Genomic DNA, 18,504 nt, shown 5'->3' on the forward strand with positions numbered 1-18,504 from the left:
GGCAGATGTCCGGGGCTACGGGCCGGATGTCCGGGCTCCAAATCCGAGGATGAACTCGAGGAACTCGATTTTGGGGGCGGAAATTGATGATTTCGGGGGCAAAATTGCGGAGATTTCATGGATGGAGAGTGGGGAAAGTTGGGGGAAAGCTAGATCTACTCGAAACCAAGCAAATCCATGGATCAAAATCAGCAAAACATCATCACACCAACAAATCACAAAAAAAAATTGGGGCTATTTTTGGTGGGGATTTTCGAAATTGGGGAAGAAATCAACAAAACTAGGCTAGAAAACACAACGGGGAGGCTCTGAAATCGTGATCAACGTGGCTCTGATACCAAGATGATGTAGGGTGGAACCCTAGATGGCCGATCTTTCACGAAAGGAGCGGATCCCTACGAAGAACGTGATGAACACGAGGGGAAACACGAGAGAAATCACTCAACCAACAAGAATAGATCACACATGCGCTAGATCGATGAACACAAAGGTAAGATACAAGATCCAAAGTCAACAACGGACGATACAAACGGTAACCGGTTCTTCTCCATGAGGAGGTCTTGATGGGGGTCTTCTCCGTGAGGAGGTCTTGAATCCAAGGTGATCTTCTCCGTAGAGGGGCCGCGGTCGCTCTCGTGGAGTAGATCCGTAATGGATGAGCAAAGCTCTATCTCTAAATGAGCTAATCCTTTGCTAACCCTAGAAAGATGGAGGAGAAAGAGTATATATAGTCTAGGGGGTCGAAGGGGTACACGGGCCTCGGCCCTTACTGTGCGCAGACAGGGATGGCCGGATGTCCGGGCGACGGGCCGGATGTCCGGGGCTTCAGGAGGGGCCGGATATCCGGGCTGGAGGGTAAAACTTCTGGACGTCTTCTATCATCGATGCCGGATGTCTGGGCTTTGGCGAGGCGCCGGATGTCCGGGGCTGCGCCGGATGTGCGGCCGCTGATGCTGTTGGCCGTCTGTTGGTGCAGCTCCTTGGCGGCTGCACAGGCGCCGGATGTCCGGCCTTTGGCCCGGATGTCCGGCCGCTGTAGCTTCAACAGTTCCGTCTTCTTCCGTCGTCGCTTCCAGGCCTCCCTCGCGGATGGTGTAGTTGTACCTTGGCGCTTGCACTCCTCCTCGTCGTCCGTAGTGTTCCGACAATACCTATGCATGCACACGAGTGGAGTGTCAAGTAGTATACCATCCTCGAAGGGGTCAAGTGAGCACGTGTAAAGGAGATGATTCACCTTTGCGTATGTGAAGTAGATGTCGCGCGTGTCACTCGCTGAAAGGACTCTTGACATGGTGATGTCCATATGATGCTCCGCATCACCCCTCCTCTTGGAGATCTAGACATCTTAGGAGAGGATCCCAAGTGGATATCAAGACCTCCTATTGGAGAAGACTATCATTAAGACCTCACCTCCTTAGGAGAGGGAAGAACCTTGCCTTTGTGCTTGTTTCCTTGGATTGATCTTGTACTCTTGTGGATCTCAACTTTGCTATTCTAGTGGATGTGTGATTCGGTTTTGTTTGAGTGATTTCCCTCTTTGTGTTCTTGTGTTCATCCTCTTTTCCCCTCCAAGTGTGAAAGATATCCACTTAGGGTTCCACCCTACAACATCTTGGTATTCTGAGCCATGGTTGATTCACATCTTGGAGTCCCTACCCCCCATATTCTAGTCTAATTTTGTTGTTTTTTATCCCAATTTGAAAATCCCCACAAAAAATAGCCCCAAATTTTTCCTTGCAATTTGTTAGATCTTGTGAGATTTTGTTGATGTGGTCCATGAATTTCGTGTTTGGCAAGTGGATCTACCACTTACCCACCTCACCATACACCCACCATCGATTTTGGCGGATTTTGCATTTAATACACGGATCCGAAGGTGTTCTTGCACAGTAGATGTGATAGCCTGGCTTATTAGGGATGATAGACTACTCATATCAATAAGGAATTCCTTCTTTTCCGGAAGCCCATTCGGAAAGAACTTCAAAGTTAAGCATGCTCAGCTTGGAGTAGTTTCAGGATGGTTGACCGACCGGGAAGTTGCTCCCGGGTGCGCACGAGTGAGGAAAAAATGCGCAAAAAAGACTAATATTGATCTGTGGGCCAGTCTAGATCCCGCCAGGAGTAATGACCATCGGCGGGTGTGTCCGGGGCGTTACAAGTTGGTATCAGAGCCGACCCTCGTGGTTACACGGATGTTTGAGGACAGGTGCGCGGTCATGTTGTTCATGACGTTTGTGACCCGTCATGTCACACGACATGGCACATGTACCGGACTGGATGCACAAACATATGTGCTAAGAGGGAACGTTCCTATGACCCGACGAGGACGTCGGTTCCTCTGAGTGGGGGTGTATGTGATAGCCTGGCTTATTAGGGATGATAGACTACTTATATCAATAAGGAATTCCTTCTTTTAGGAAGCCCATTCGAAAAGAACTCCAAAGTTAAGCGTGCTCAGCTTGGAGTAGTTTCAGGATGGGTGACCGACCGGGAAGTTGCTCCCGGGTGTGCACGAGTGAGGACAAAGTGCGCAGAAAAGACTAGTATTGATCTATGGGGCCAGTCTAGATCCCACCAGGAGTAACGACCACCGGCGGGTGTGTCCGGGGCATTACAGTAGACCACCCCGTGCGCACGGGCCATCGGGACCCTGTGCACACGGGCTCAACTTACCCCGTGCGCACGACCCCTACAGAACTGTTCCGCCACAACCAGTTTTGCCTCCTTTTGTCATTCCACCAGCACCATTTGCTTTCCGCACTACTTCCCGTTGGTGTTTGAGTTTTGAGTTGTGTTTTCACCGTGTCCTAAGGTGTTTCGGCTACTTAGGCACGATTTGACTTTGACATCACCACCACTCATCATCGACTCGGACTCCACATCGACCTCGACCACTTCATCATCATACTACCGTAAGCAAGGATGGTAACTTTGATGACATATTAACTTCATACCTTGCCATTACATTTGATAACCTCGAGTCACTTTGCGTCACTTACCCATCGAGACTAGCGAGTTGGGAATTGCTGGGCCACGCTATTTGTGTACCTTTAGTGTTACGTCTGTCCCGCGCATATCACACTTGTTAGCTCATACTCCGGCTCGAATATAAAGCATTGTGGCATAGTAAAAAAAGCTTTTAAGCAAACAAAAAGAGAAATAAAGAGCTTGTAAGCAATATCATTGAGCCATTTTGCATAGTTCCATCATCTTGGTCAATGATGAAGCTATGTACCAGGGGTAGGGTCACAGGCCTGACCTAGATACCCTCTCCAAGGACATCACCCTAAAGTCAGAAGCATTCGAAGGGTACTACCATCCACTCGACCAGAAACATTCCACTTGGAAGATTGAATGTCACTCGACTGCAACAGAAACCACTCGACATACAGAAGGTCTAAAGCCACTCTGCACAGCAATGGTCGGGCATTTACTCTTAGACTTAATAGCCATTTATAGAACTTTACTACGGACGTTACCTGTAACGCTCCTTCTTTATGTACATTGAACCCTGTGTAACAGAGGGGAGCTGGGGGTCCTGGCACACTCTATATAAGCCACCCCCTTCCTCTGGGACAAGGGTTCGCACCCCCTGTAACACACACACGTATAATTCAGTCGACCGCCTCCGGGCTCCGAGACGTAGGGCTGTTACTTCTTCTGAGAAGGGCCTGAACTCGTAAAACTCGTGTGTACAACTTCGCCATAGCTAGGATCTTGCCTCCTCATACCTACCCCCATTCTACTGTCAGTCTTAGATCCACGACAGTTGGCGCCCACCGTGGGGCAGGTGTCTTAGCGACTTGTTGGAGAAGTTGCGATTTTTCCGATTCCCATCATCATGGTTTTCGGCAGAGGATTGGCTGAGGGCCGCGAGATCCGTCTCGGTGCGCTCATGTTCGTCGCCGACGACTCCGCTTGGCTCCACTCGACGTCGAGGCGCTCCCCGTCCGCGGGGCTACGCACTTCGCGCGTGCGTCCGCGGCGTCCTTCTTCGGCAGCCGTCAACTCAGTATCGGTCGGCTCCTGTAGCGTCCCCACCCCCCGCTGCTCGCTGGTGAAAGCGTTCCGGTCGGTCGCGGCTCCAGCGGTGGGTGAGGCATGCGATGGCCCACCAATCGGCCACCCCACAAATCGCGACGATCGAGCCCGATGAAACTCTCTACGGCTGTTCGATTGGCTCCGTCGAGACTGCATCCGAATGCGACAGCAGTGACCCTGCGGCGGAAGTCCGGATGGTAAACGGACCGCGCAGTCCTCCTGGCTTCCCCCGTGACGACGGCAGCGATGGTGGCGGCGATCCGTCACGCGTCCACGAGGAGTACCGTCCCGAGCCCCTCTCTTCGCAGCAGAGGGAAGAGCTTCACCGCCGCAACATGAATGCACTTCACACTCCTATCGTTGGACAAACCCCCGAGGCCCGGGCCTTGGAGGAGGCGCGCTTGGCCAACTTGGCTGAGCGCACTCGACTGGAGAACCTCCAGCACGCACTCGACGAACGTGCTCGGCAGCGGATTCCTGAGTCCAATCGACGACAACCTTTTCCGCCTCCGACTCAGGTATACCGAACTCCGATTCAAAACCTCACAGCTGCAACTCGAATAGCAGAATCGATTCAACCTTCCCAGTCGGAGGCTGGCAGAGGGTTGATGCAGATCCGAGCTTTACTCCGGGCAGCGGGAGAGCAGAACACAGCAGTATCTCAGTCGCGGAATAGGATTGACATCAGATCTGTGATGGCGGACACGGTTCAGTCGGCTCACAGCCCAAGATCGCCTCCGAGGCGTGAGGGACGTGGAGACCGGCGGGATCGGTACAGAAACCGTGAGTAGTATGATCACCGACTCGACCACGATGACCGTCATCGGGCACCTACACCTCCCCCGAGGAGTGGGTCACATGTGCCTCGGCAACAGGATGACAGGCGCCCTCACAGTGGCGGACGAAGAATTCCAGTCGACCCTAGAGAGCCGGGCTTTGATGCGAGATCTATTCTCGTTCAAGGTCTGGTTGACAGGAACATGGCACACAGAGAGGGCCATGATAGAGACTGTCCGACTGGCAGCAGAGTGCATGTTTCAGGTCCCCAGTGTTTCAGCAGAGCCATCAGAGCAGCAGTGATTCCTCCCAACTTCAGGTTGGCGACTGGAGTCAGCAAGTTAACTGGTGAGTCCAAGCTCGACACTTGGCTTGAGGACTACCGAGTGGCTGTGCAGATCGGTGGCGGCAATGATGAAGTGGCCATGAAACTCCTTCCTATGATGTTGGAGGGCTCGGCCAGAGCGTGGTTGAATCAGTTAGCACCTGGCAACATATATAGTTGGGAAGAACTTGCTCGAGTGTTTGTTAGAACCTTTGAAGGTACATGCAAACGACCAGCGGGGTTGACAGAGTTGCAGTCCTGTGTGCAGAAACCGAATGAGACCTTGAGAGATTATATCCAGAGATGGATCACATTGCACCACACAGTAGAGAATGTGTCAGATCACCAAGCAGTTTGTGCCTTCAAGGAGGGTGTTAAGTACCGAGAGTTGAACCTGAAGTTCGGTCGGACAAGAGATATGTCCCTGAGTCGGATGATGGAGATAGCCACCAAGTATGCCAATGGTGAAGAGGAGGACCGACTCCGGAGTGGCAAGCACAAAACAGTCGCCCAGGAGACCGGAGGAGGGACTTCCAATCGGAAACAGAAACGCAAGGCTGAACCAGCAGCTCCTGGTGAAGCTCTGGTTGTGGCTCAAGGGAAGTTCAAGGGGAAGCCCAAAGGGCCATGGAACCCCAAGAAAGTTAAAGATCAAGACGAAAATGATGTGTTGGATTTACCCTGTCACATTCATATCAAGAAAGATGAGGAGGGTAATCTGATTTATCCTAAGCACACCACTCGACAGTGTCGGCTCCTGATCCAACAGTTCTGAGAGAAACAACCCAAGGAGAAAGAAAAGGAGTCGGACAAGGGTGAAGATAAGGAAGAAGACGATGATGGTTTTCCCAACATCAATTCCACTCTGATGATTTTTGCTGATGTTGAAAGCAAAAGTCGAATGAAAGTTATCAACAGAGAGGTGAACATGGTTGCTCCAGCAACACCAAGTTACTTGAAGTGGTCCCAGACTGCCATCACATTCAACCAGTCTGACCATCCAGCTCGTATAGCCACCCCTGGGAGGCAAGCGCTGGTGGTCGACCCAGTTGTTGAAGGCACTCGACTGACTAAAGTGTTGATGGATGGTGGAAGTGGCCTGAATATCATGTATGCGGAAACTTTGAAGGGAATGGGCATTCCGATGTCCAAGCTCAGTGAAAGCAACATGAGTTTTCATGGCGTCATACCTGGCAAGAAGGCTGAATCACTCAGTCAGATCGCCCTTGATGTGGTTTTCGGTGATTCCAAGAATTACCGCAAAGAAAAGTTGACATTTGAAGTAGTGGATTTCCATAGTGCTTATCATGCCATTCTGGGAAGGCCTGCTTATGCACGTTTCATGGCTCGACCGTGTTACGTGTATCTCAAGTTGAAAATGCCTGGTCCCAGAGGAGTGATCACTGGCAATCGGCAAAAGGCAGAAGAGTGCTTCTAGAAGGGCTCGAAAATCGTCGATGCACAAATGGCAGCAGTCAAAATGCAAGAATACCGGAAGAACGCAGATCCGAGTGATTTGTTGCGCTCCAAGAAGCCTGCCACTGATTCTGCATTTCAGTTGTCCGGTGAAACTAAGCCGATTCATATTCACCCGACCGATCCGAGTGCTGCTCCTACTCATATTTCAACTTCACTCGACAGCAAATAGGAAGAAGCGCTCATCCAGTTCCTCCGTGAGAACTGGGACATCTTCGCATGGAAACCTTCTGACATGCTGGGTGTACCCAGGGGACTGGCTGAGCATCGTTTGCAAGTCGACCCGAAAGTGAAGCCAGTCAAAGAACATCTTCGACGGTCCGCCGTACAGAAGAGAAAAGCAATTGGCGAGGAAGTGGCTCGACTTCTAGCAGCTAAGTTCATCCGAGAGATTTACCACTCCGAGTGGCTTGCCAATGTTGTCATGGTCCCCAAGAAGGATGATTCACTTCGCATGTGCATTGACTTCAAGCATATCAATCGGGCCTGCCCGAAAGATCATTTTCCTCTCCCCCGCATCGACCAAATCATCGACTCGATTGCGGGGTGTGAGCGGTTGTCTTTTCTGGACGCCTATTCCGGGTATCATCAGATCCGACTGTATGGACCCGATGAGATAAAAACGGCTTTCATTACTCCATTCAGATGCTTCTGTTATGTCACCATGCCATTCGGCCTGAAGAACGCTGGAGCCACATTCATGAGGATGATTCAGAAGTGCCTGCTCACTCAAATCAGTCGGAATGTGGAAGCTTACATGGATGACATTGTGGTCAAGTCACGTAAAGGTTCCGACCTGCTGACTGACCTTGCTGAAACTTTTGCCAACCTCAGAAGGTATGATATCAAGCTCAATCCATCAAAGTGCACATTCGAAGTTCCTGGCGGAAAGTTACTCGGTTTCCTCGTTTCCGAACGAGGGATCGACGCTAACCCAGAGAAAGTTGGTGCTATACTCTGGATGAAACGCCCTGTGCGTGTGCATGATGTCCATAAGCTTACGAGTTGTGTGGCCGCCTTGAGTCGATTCATTTCTCGCCTCGGTGAAAAGGCATTGCCTCTGTGACACCCTCGATTCAATCGTACACTAATCATACAGGCAAATTTGTACGATCAAGATCAAGGACTCACGGGGAGATATCACAACACAACTCTAGACACAAATTAAAATAATACAAGCTTTATATTACAAGCCAGGGGCCTCGAGGGCTCGAATACATAAGCTCGAATACACAAGAGTCAGCGGAAGCAACAATATCTGAGTACAGACATAAGTTAGACAAGTCTGCCTTAAGAAGGCTAGCACAAAAGCAACATCAATCGAAAAGGCAAGGCCTCCTGCCTGGGAGCCTCCTAACTACTCCTGGTTGTCGACGGTCTCCACGTAGTAGTATGCATCGGCGGTGGCATCTGGCTCCTGGGCTCCGACATCTGGTCGCATCAACCGGAAAGAAGAAGAAAGGGGGAAAGGGGGGAGCAAAGCAACCATGAGTACTCATCCAAAGTACTCGCAAGCAAGGATCTACACTACATATGCAACATTATCAAAGGAAGGCTGTATATATGGACTGGGCTGCAGAAATGCCAGAATAGAGAGAAGTCTAGTCCTATCGAAGACTAGCATCTTCTGAAAACCACCATCTTGCAGCAACAGGAGGGAGTAGAGTAGCATAAAGTAAAGTAGTATAAGTGTTATCAACCTCGGCCAGAGATCCTTTCTCGACTCCCTGCGAGAAAGCAATCCCAGAGCCATACTATCCATTTCTCATCTCAAGTATCCAGTTCTAGTTGTATCGATCGGGATACAACTCCAAGTGTCCGTTACCGTAGGACAGGCTATCGATAGATGTTTTCTTCCCTGCAGGGGTGCACCAACTTACCCACCACGCTCGATTAACTCCGGCCGAACACACTTTCTGGGTCATGCCCGGCCTCGGCCAAACAATACGCCGCAACCCGACCTAGCCTTAATAGAGAGGTCAGCACGCCGGACTAAACCTATGCCCCCAGGGGTCATGGGCCATCTCCCCGGGAACTCCTGCACGTTGCGTGGGCGGCCGGTGAGCAGACCTAGCTACCTCCTTAAAAAAAGTAGGAGCTTACCAGTCCAACCCGGTGCGCGCTGCTCAGTCGCTGACGTCTAATAAGCTTCGACTGATGTATACGACGCAGAACGCCCATACTATGCCCACGTGATGGTTAGTGCTATCAGGCCAGAGGCCCCTCGGATCAAATATCCAAATCGTAGTGGATTAGGAGCACGCGGTAACAAGCAGAGACTCACGAAAGATGTGACCCCGTTGCCCCGTATCGAGGACTTGCGGCAAGGGCTAGGAATGCCCGGCCACGCCTCATAATTATCTCGCGGGCACCCTCCAGGTTAACCCGACTCCTCATCACTCGCAAATATGCTCGCGCGGGTATCCCTCAGGGCCGACCCGTCTTTAGTAACATGGTTCAGTGTAAAGTCATAGTAACCATAGTAACCGTGTGTCTAACACCAAGGGGAAAACCTGAGGAATCACCCTTGACGGATTCCACTCGATGTAATCATCAAGGTGAACGTAAGAGGAACCACCCCCGAGGTTCACACTTGAGGGGTTGCACGAAAGAGCCGTATCGGAAGTGGTTAAGGAGGAAATCACCCTCGATGACCACGACCGAATAGCTACACTACATGTTAACATCAGAAGTGCTGAAGAGGTCTCACCCTCGGCACTCGATAGTAACCCAGTAGTGTCGAGCAACTAAGGGGAAAGTGATGTGTGGTGCCGGGGCCTGGTCTTCGATCCCGTTGATCGGGTCTTCGATCCCGTTGATCGGGTCTTCGATGATAAAGCAGGGGCAACAAGGACAAGGTGGGGGTCACTGATGGATCACTAACCAACCTATACTAAGCAGTTTAGGATAAGCAGGTAAGGTACAATGAGCAGGTTACAAAAGCAGGCTATGCATCAGAATAGGAGCAAACAATAACAGTAGCTAAAACTAATGCAAGCATGAGAGAATGGAATGGGCGATATCGGAATGATCAAAGGGGGGGCTTGCCTGGAAGCTCTGCTGGAAAGGAAGAAGAGTCGTCGGTGACATAGTCGATCACAGGGGCAGCATCGGTCTCGGGGTCTACCAAAGAGAAGAGGGAGAAGAAACAGTAAATATAGAACAAACAGATGCAACACTAAGCATGACATGACGATAAGCGGTGCTAGGGGTGACCTAACGCAGTACTACGCGTTGCATTCGGAGAGGGAAAACATCCGAGGATGATTTCTCGACGTTAGACGGATTTCGGACAAACGAAAGAGAGGGGACGGTTCCATGTTCAGTATGCTAGGGGCATGTGCAAGATGAACGGACCGCGTATTCGGATTCATTGGATTTTTCTGAGCAACTTTCATGTAGAAAACATTTTCATCTGAGCTACGATTATTTTTCTATGAATTATCAAATTTTTAACCATTTTCTCAAATATTATTAATTCGAAAATAAAAAACAGAATATAGCCTTGTCACCTAGTGCTACTCTAGCATGTGTGTATGACAGTGGGGTCAGTGGGGGTGGGTTGACCCAGTCAAATGTTGACTGGTCAACATATGAATAAAAATAAGTGGGTCCCGTGTGTCATTGCCCTATATTTCAGTTAGATGATTTTAGTTGTTTCATTTAAGGTGCAGGGCCTTGCGTCAGTGACTATTAGTAGTAGGATAACACTAACAGTGATTACCTTTTAATCTAATATAGGCTCAGCCCCATATGGCGTGGCACTAGCTATCCATTGTGTGGCTGTACATGAAGGTCACGCACAAGCACACACAAACGGCGCTGGTGGCCATGGCCAAGCAGCATCAGCCACAACTAGCGTCCGTACTAGAGCAGCTGCAGCATGAGTAGCATCAACGCAAGGGCAGCGGCAGTAGTAATTAGCAGCAGTGGCAGCACAACATGAAGAAGCAGTAGCAGCTTAGAGCAGCAGGATAGCAGCAGCGCAGTAGGCAGAGAAGCAGCAGTATGCAAGAGCAGCAGCGAGAGAACAGAGCAACGACAGCAACGGGTGGCGAGCGCGGCAGGGGACTGGCGCGTGGGCGAGCAGAAGGCAGGAGCAGGCGCGGGGCGCGTGCGGGGGCAAGGCAAGGGCGCGGCTATGCAGGCAGAGCACGCGCAGGGAGCCGGCCGGGCGAGCGAGCGGTAGCCGCAGGGGTGCGGCACCGGCGAGCGTCAGCGGCGGACGGAGCTGGCGAGGCCAGGCGGGGTCAGTCGCGCGTCCAGGGGTTGGCTCGGGTGCGCGGGATGGGCTGGAGTAGGCGCAAGTAGGAGCGCGGGTGCGGCCACGGCGAGGTCCAGCCATGGCGGTCTCGGGTGGGAGTGGGTCTACGACGCAGATTCGAAGGGGGGAAAGGGGGGCATCGGGAGAGATGCTCACCACGGGGCAGATGGCGCGCTCGGGGAGGCCGGTGAGGTCGCGGTGGTGTAGATCGACGGCGACGACGTGCGGTGGCCGAAGCAGAGGAGACGAGGTTGATGGCGATGGCTACGCAGCTCCCCTCCTAGCTCTGATGCCCGGAACGGACGCGGACGAGCGCGACGAACGTCCAGGACGTGCTCCCGCCCGCCGGAGAGGTCGGTGGACGCGTCAACGACGGCGAGGAAGCGGTGACCGCGTGAGCTTGCGGGCTCAAAATCGACCCACAGGAGAGGGGGGGGCGGACGATTGGGATCCAGGGGGATGGGAGAGGGCGAGCTAAGGTTTCGGGGATGCTACCTTACAGGCCGAGGGGGGCTCGTGGCGGCCATCCATGGCCATGGCGCCGTGGATGCGTGCCACGCCCTCCCTGTCTCCTGCACAGAGGAAGGGTTGAGGCGGAGGTGGGCTGGTCCTGTACTATGTATGATGGGCCAAAGTGCACAGTAGTTAGGTTCTTTCTTCATTTACTATTTTCTGTTTTGTAAAAGACACTGTTTGTATTTATTTAAGCTATCAATAGATTTTGCAAAATATGGAACTTGGCCATATAAATGCCCTGCAATATTTGGCACTGTCATGAAATGGTTGGGGTAATATTTTAAGTCATTTGATTTTCGAATAAGTGCAAAAGAACTAAAGTGGATGTTTGTCACTCCTTTTGGGTGATAACTTTTGAATAAGCAAACAAGTGACCTAGTGTTTCTCCACCATAATTAAGTATGGATTATTTTCCATCACATGACTTTTTAGTTTTGACATTTGAAAACATTAATTGTTTGACTTTATTTTAAAATTGAATCAACATGGGATCTAGCAACAGTAAAAATGATGACATGACATCATTAGCAGGGGATTACTGTAGCTTGATTATCCGGTCGTTACAAATCTCCTCCACTACAAGAAATCTCGTCCCGAGATTTAAGAGGTGGAGTAAGGGGGAAGCTATAAGGACGAATGTCTGTAAGGATCAGCACCCGGTAGTTATCTCAAGGAAGGAGATTTTAGAAGCACCAGGACGTATCGAGAGTGCTGTATAGAGATTCAACTAGTTTTAACCAGGTAGGCATCCAGCTGATGCCTAAAACAGGTGATGAAGGTGGGGGGTCAGAGCATCGGGAATAGATCATCTCTCGAAGGGTGGCTCGTGAATTACATACGAAACCAAGCGTGAGGAAAAACTTTTAGAAACAGGCGTATACATGAGAGTCAGGTTTCGATCCTGTGGAACTGTGGGTTATGGGCCCACTATGTGGGTTAAAAGTAGAAATGGGGCAGATAGCAAGGCATGTCAGATGATAGACTGTCAATTATGTTGCCAACAACGTTGGTACCAAGGGCGAGGGACGAAGAGAACTATTTTCCTGCTCGTTGAACGAGGTGGACCAATAGGCAAAGTTCTCGTTCATCGGTGGTTACCGGAATGTCAACAACAATGATAACAAGGTCTTACTGACAAATTGTACACCGAGGTGTTTACATAAGCAGGGAACTATTACTGCTTGGATCATATAGATCACAAGACAGGTTAAACAAAACAATGGAAAGGAAAATGTGGTTATTAGGATAATCAGAGCAATGGAAAGGAAAGATGTTTATACCCAAGTGTTAGAGTATAACTTTCCCAAGGAAAGGCAGAGCATGATAGGGCTCCAAGTATTAAACCGTTTAGACAAAGGGGCAAGGAATTTATGAGGTTTACCCATACAACAGTGTTTGGATAATTGATCAAGAAACATTTAGCATTGCGCCTCCAATGTTCTTAATGATGTTCGGAGTAACACAGTCATACTTTTGGATAGCATTGACATGGTCATCAGGTAAAGGCCGGACCTTGGGAACACAAAGGATCCATCGGGAATTACTTGAACACCTCATGCAATTTTATCAGGGAAGATGAGGAGGTGGCCGATGGTTTCAGCACAAATCCATCGACATGTCAAAAAGGATGTATTTCCAAAATTTATATGAACAAATTCGTGTTGGGGTAGGCAAGAATGTTGTCGATGATAACACAAATCATCGAGGGGCAAGGATGGCATTTCTCATCATAAATTCGATTGATATACTGGAAGAGCTCAGAATGTTGATGATGATCACGACACATTTGTCGAGAGATTTCATGAAGATGTAATCGATCGGCGATGACATCAAGTCAAAGGAATGATGAAGCGAAAGGTTATTGGAACCACGGTTACGACACAAACTCGAAATCAAGCTTGCCGTTCAAGACGAAATGATATGACGAGGAAGATCGACGTAGGCTTAGCTCATCATCGAAAATTGTGCTCCGGGAAGAAGGACCAGATAGCACAGTTAAAAGTTACCACGGTAAGGATATAGCCGATCAGGCTAGGAATGACTTGAAGGATTATTAAACTCGTAAGCAACAAAAACTACTTAGAGTTATAGAATGGGAGTGTGGAATCGATTCACTTCTCGGCGTTCTCGAGAGACTAACAACTCAAAACCCGGCCAAATCTGAAATCGATGAGAAGCAATACCAGATGAAGACTCGTAGGAAGCAACACGGTTCTTTGTTATTCTCGAGATACCAGAGGGTAATACTCGGTGGAAGATCAAAATAGAGATTGCGAAGATGCATTTATCTACAGAAGACAAGTGTTTTAACTTGTCCGAGAAATGGAATCAAAGGGGAACAATCATGGTCAGAATCACGGTTGCAAAGGATCAAATCCTAGATATAAGATGATCTTATACCAAGGGGATAATTAATTTTAAGGGAAGCTTCCATGATAAGATCTACATCGTGTCCATGGGCATGAACACAAAGTTCAAGGTCGACTCCCATTTCTTCAATGCATATCATTTCATTTACTTCTCGCTTTCGAAGAAATTGTAGTGCAGAGGATTTATCTGGCAAAGTACCAGAAGAGTAAGACTCATGAGAACTCTCGGGTTCACACGGATTATGGAAGGCATAAGTTCAACCCATCGGGGCATTTTTACGAATCTATACAACCATCAACCAAGCAAAAGGTACGAGTTCAAAAGCAGAGTATCGAAGTCAAAGCAGATGATTCAATTTACCGAAGGTATTATGTATCAGGGAAAAACTCACAAGACTTTGGATGTGAAGGTCACTGTTGGATAACAAACAAGCAATGGATCTGGCGGTTCACGGCAGAGTTGATGTGAGTATCGGTAATCAATCAGATGAAGAAGGGGATGCAAAGGTATCGGCTTATAGAAACGTCTGAATGATTCGATGCTTGGGTACAAAGAAATTATGATTTCAAGACGAAGGATCAGAAGCAGAGGCTCTGATCAAAAGATGAGTAAGTTGAATAGACTTAGAGGTGTACCCGATCAAATCTGGATTGGGCAAGAACCAGCTCATATCTGGAAGAATGTCTGAGCCGGAAAGAAAATTTCCAAGGATTGATTGATGATTGCGAGTATTCGCACACACGCTGAATCCATAGGAACAGAATGACAATCACAACGAATTTTAAAGAATATTGCTAGACATATGGAATTAATCCTAATGCAAGCAGGCAAGGAGAATCAAGAGCAATAGGCTGCAGAGGATTTTGAAAGATTAGATAGCCTTTTTAGGTATTTGGAAAGCAAATGAACAACTGGGGATGAACGAACCCCGGTTAAGTGAATTATCCGCAGTTCGAATAGAAGCTGAAAAGCACAAGGCACAAAGGATTCTCGAAACAACGGAGAGTACAAGTGGTATCATGTAATAACAAGAGCAACTAGGGATGAAGGTACAAGCGGCAAGGATGTTATTCAGGGGGATTATCGATGGTCAGGAACTGCAAGGCAGTTGGCACAGGGTCTCGAGAAACATCGAGGAGTATCCGCAGAATCTTCTGGCGAAGCAAGCGATCATCGATAATGTCGGGGCTCTCCGGGAGGAAGTGGGTACGAGAACCTAATGTCAGAGTTAGTAAAATATTTAACCCGAATAGACGAGAGATCAGAGTCCCAGAGTATAGACGAGGAATAAAAGATCCTAATACCACCCAATGGCGACGTGGGCCCGTAAGACACACAGCCATGTTAGTAAAAGTTTTGTAGTGACTAGACTCGACTACGGCCAAGGAGTTGGAAGGGGGGCTACCTACAGGCAGTCGGCTCTGATACCAACTTGTGACGCCCTCGATTCAATCGTACACTAATCATACACACAAATGTGATCAAGATCAAGGACTCACGGGGAGATATCTCAACACAACTCTAGACACAAATTAAAATAATACAAACTTTATATTACAAGCCAGGGGCCTCGAGGGCTCGAATACATAAGCTCGAATACACAAGAGTCAGCGGAAGCAACAATATCTGAGTACAGACATAAGTTAGACAAGTCTGCCTTAAGAAGGCTAGCACAAAAGCAACATCGATCGAAAAGGCAAGGCCTCCTACCTGGGAGCCTCCTAACTACTCTTGGTCGTCGACAGTCTCCACGTATATGCATCAACCGGAAAGAAGAAGAAAGGGGGAAAGGGGGGAGCAAAGCAACCGTGAGTACTCATTCAAAGTACTCGCAAGCAAGGATCTACACTACATATGCAACATTATCAAAGGAAGGCTGTATATATGGACTGGGCTGCAGAAATGCCAGAATAGAGAGAAGGCTAGTCCTATCGAAGACTAGCATCTTCTGAAAACCACCATCTTGCAGCAACAGGAGGGAGTGGAGTAGCATAAAGTAAAGTAGTAGAAGTGTTATCAACCTCGGCCAGATATCCTTTCTCGACTCCCTGCGAGAAAGCAATCCCAGAGCCATACTATCCATTTATCATATCCATGTCTCATCTCAAGTATCCAGTTCTAGTTGTATCGATCGGGATACAACTCCAAGTGTCCGTTACCGTAGGACAGGGTATCGATAGATTTTTTCTTCCCTACAGGGGTGCACCAACTTACCCACCACGCTCGATTAACTCCGGCCGGACACACTTTCTTGGGTCATGCCCGGCCTCGGCCAAACAATACGCCGCAACCCGACCTAGGCTTAATAGAGAGGTCAGCACGCCGGACTAAACCTATGCCCCCAGGGGTCATGGGCCATCTCCCCGGGAACTCTTGCACGTTGCGTGGACGGCCGGTAAGCAGACCTAGCTACCTCCTTAAAAAAGGTAGGAGCTTACCAGTCCAACCCGGCGCGTGCCGCTCAGTCGCTGACGTCTAATAAGCTTCGGCTGAAGTATACGACGCAGAACGCCCATACTATGCCCACGTGATGGTTAGTGCTATCAGGCCAGAGGCCCCTCGGATCAAATATCCAAATCGTAGTGGATTAGGAGCACGCGGTAACAAGCAGAGACTCAGGAAAGATGTGACCCCGTTGCCCCGTCTCGAGGACTTGCGGCAAGGGCTAGGAATGCCCGGCCACGCCTCGTAATTATCTCGCGGGCACCCTCCAGGTCAACCCGACTCCTCATCACTCGCAAATATGCTCGCGCGGGTACCCCTCAGGGCCGACCCGTCTTTAGTAACATGGTTCAGTGTAAAGTCATAGTAACCATAGTAACAGTGTGTCTAACACCAAGGTGAAAACCTGAGGAATCACTCTTGACGGATCCCACTCGATGTAATCATCAAGGTGAACGTAAGTGGAACCACCTCCGAGGTTCACACTTGAGGGTTTGCACAACAGAGCCGTATCGGAAGTGGTTAAGGAGGAAATCACCCTCGATGACCACGACCGAATAGCTACACTACATGTTAACATCAGAAGTGCTGAAGAGGTCTCACCCTCGGCACTCGATAGTAACCCAGTAGTGTCGAGCAACTAAGGGGAAAGTGATGTGCGGTGCCGGGGCTTGGTCTTCGATCCCGTTGATCGGTTCTTCGATCCCGTTGATCGGGTCTTCGATGATAAAGCAGGGGCAACAAGGACAAGGTGGGGGTCACTAATGGATCACTAACCAACCTATACTACGCAGTTTAGGATAAGCAGGTAAGGTACAATGAGCAGGTTACAAAAGCAGGCTATGCATCAGAATAGGAGCAAACAATAACAATAGCAAAAACTAATGCAAGTATGAGAGAATGGAATCGGCGATATCAGAATGATCAAAGGGGGGGCTTGCCTGGAAGCTCTGCTGGAAAGGAAGAAGAGTCGTCGGTGACGTAGTCGATCACAGGGGCAGCATCGGTCTCGGGGTCTACCAAAGAGAAGAGGGAGAAGAAACAGTAAATACAGAGCAAACTGATGCAACACTAAGCATGACATGACGATAAGCGGTGCTAGGGGTGACCTAACGCAGTACTACGCGTTGCAGACGGAGAGGGAAAACATCCGAGGATGATTTCCCGACGTTAGACGGATTCCGGACAAACGAAATAGAGGGGACGGTTCCATGTTTAGTATGCTAGGGGCATGTGACAGATGAACGGACCGCGTATTTGGATTCGTTGCATTTTTCTGAGCAACTTTCATGTAGAAAACATTTTCATCTGAGCTACGGTTATTTTTCTATGAATTATCAAAGTTTTTAACCCTTTTCTCAAATATTATTAATTCGAAAATAGAAAACAGAATATAGCCTTGTCACCTAGTGCTACTCTAGCATGTGTGTATGACAGTGGGGTCAGTGGGGGTGGGTTGACCCAGTCAAATGTTGACTGGTCAACATATGAATAAAAATAAGTGGGTCTCGTGTGTCATTGCCCTATATTTCAGTTAGATGATTTTAGTTGTTTCATTTAAGGAGCAGGGCCTTGCGTCAGTGACTATTAGTAGTAGGATAACACTAACAGTGATTACCTTTTAATCTAATATAGGTTCAGCCCCCTATGGCGTGGCACTACCTATCCATTGTGCGGCTGTACATGAAGGTCACGCACAAGCACACACAAACGGCGCTGGTGGCCATGGCCAAGCAGCATCAGCCGCAACTAGTGTCCGTACTAGAGCAGCTGCAGCATGAGTAGCAGGAACGCAAGGGCAGCGGCAGTAGTAATTAGCAGCAGCGGCAGCACAACATGAAGAAGCACTAGCAGCTTAGAGCAGCAGGATAGCAGCAGCGCAGTAGGAAGAGAAGCAGCAGTATGCAAGAGCAGCAGCGAGAGAACAGAGCAACGGCAGCAACGGGCGGCGAGCGCGGCAGGGGACTGGCGCGTGGGCGAGCAGAAGGCGGGGGCGGGCGCTGGGCATGTGCGGGGGCGAGGCAAGGGCGCGGCGATGCACAGCAGAGCACGCGCAGGGAGCCGGCCGGGCGAGCGGGCGGTAGCCGCAGGGGCGCGGCACCGGCGAGCGTCAACGGCGGACGGAGCTGGCGAGGCCAGGCGGGGTCAGTCGCACGTCCAGGGGTTGGCTCGGGTGCGCGGGATGGGCTGGAGTAGGCGCACACAGGAGCGCGGGTGCGGCCACGGCGAGGTCCAGCCATGGCGGTCTCGGGTGGAAGTGGGTCTACGACGCTGATTCGAAGGGGGGAAAGGG

General features: G+C 49.7%; 1 pseudogene; it reads left to right on the forward strand.

Moving 5' to 3' along the window:
• Positions 1-17,996, forward strand: part of LOC123120400 (uncharacterized) — a 60,344-nt pseudogene extending 42,348 nt beyond the window's left edge.
• The last annotated feature ends 508 nt before the right edge of the window (positions 17,997-18,504 follow it).

The sequence above is a fragment of the Triticum aestivum genome, chromosome 5D (assembly GCF_018294505.1).
Source record: "Triticum aestivum cultivar Chinese Spring chromosome 5D, IWGSC CS RefSeq v2.1, whole genome shotgun sequence".
In the NCBI taxonomy this organism is placed as follows: Eukaryota; Viridiplantae; Streptophyta; class Magnoliopsida; order Poales; family Poaceae; genus Triticum; species Triticum aestivum.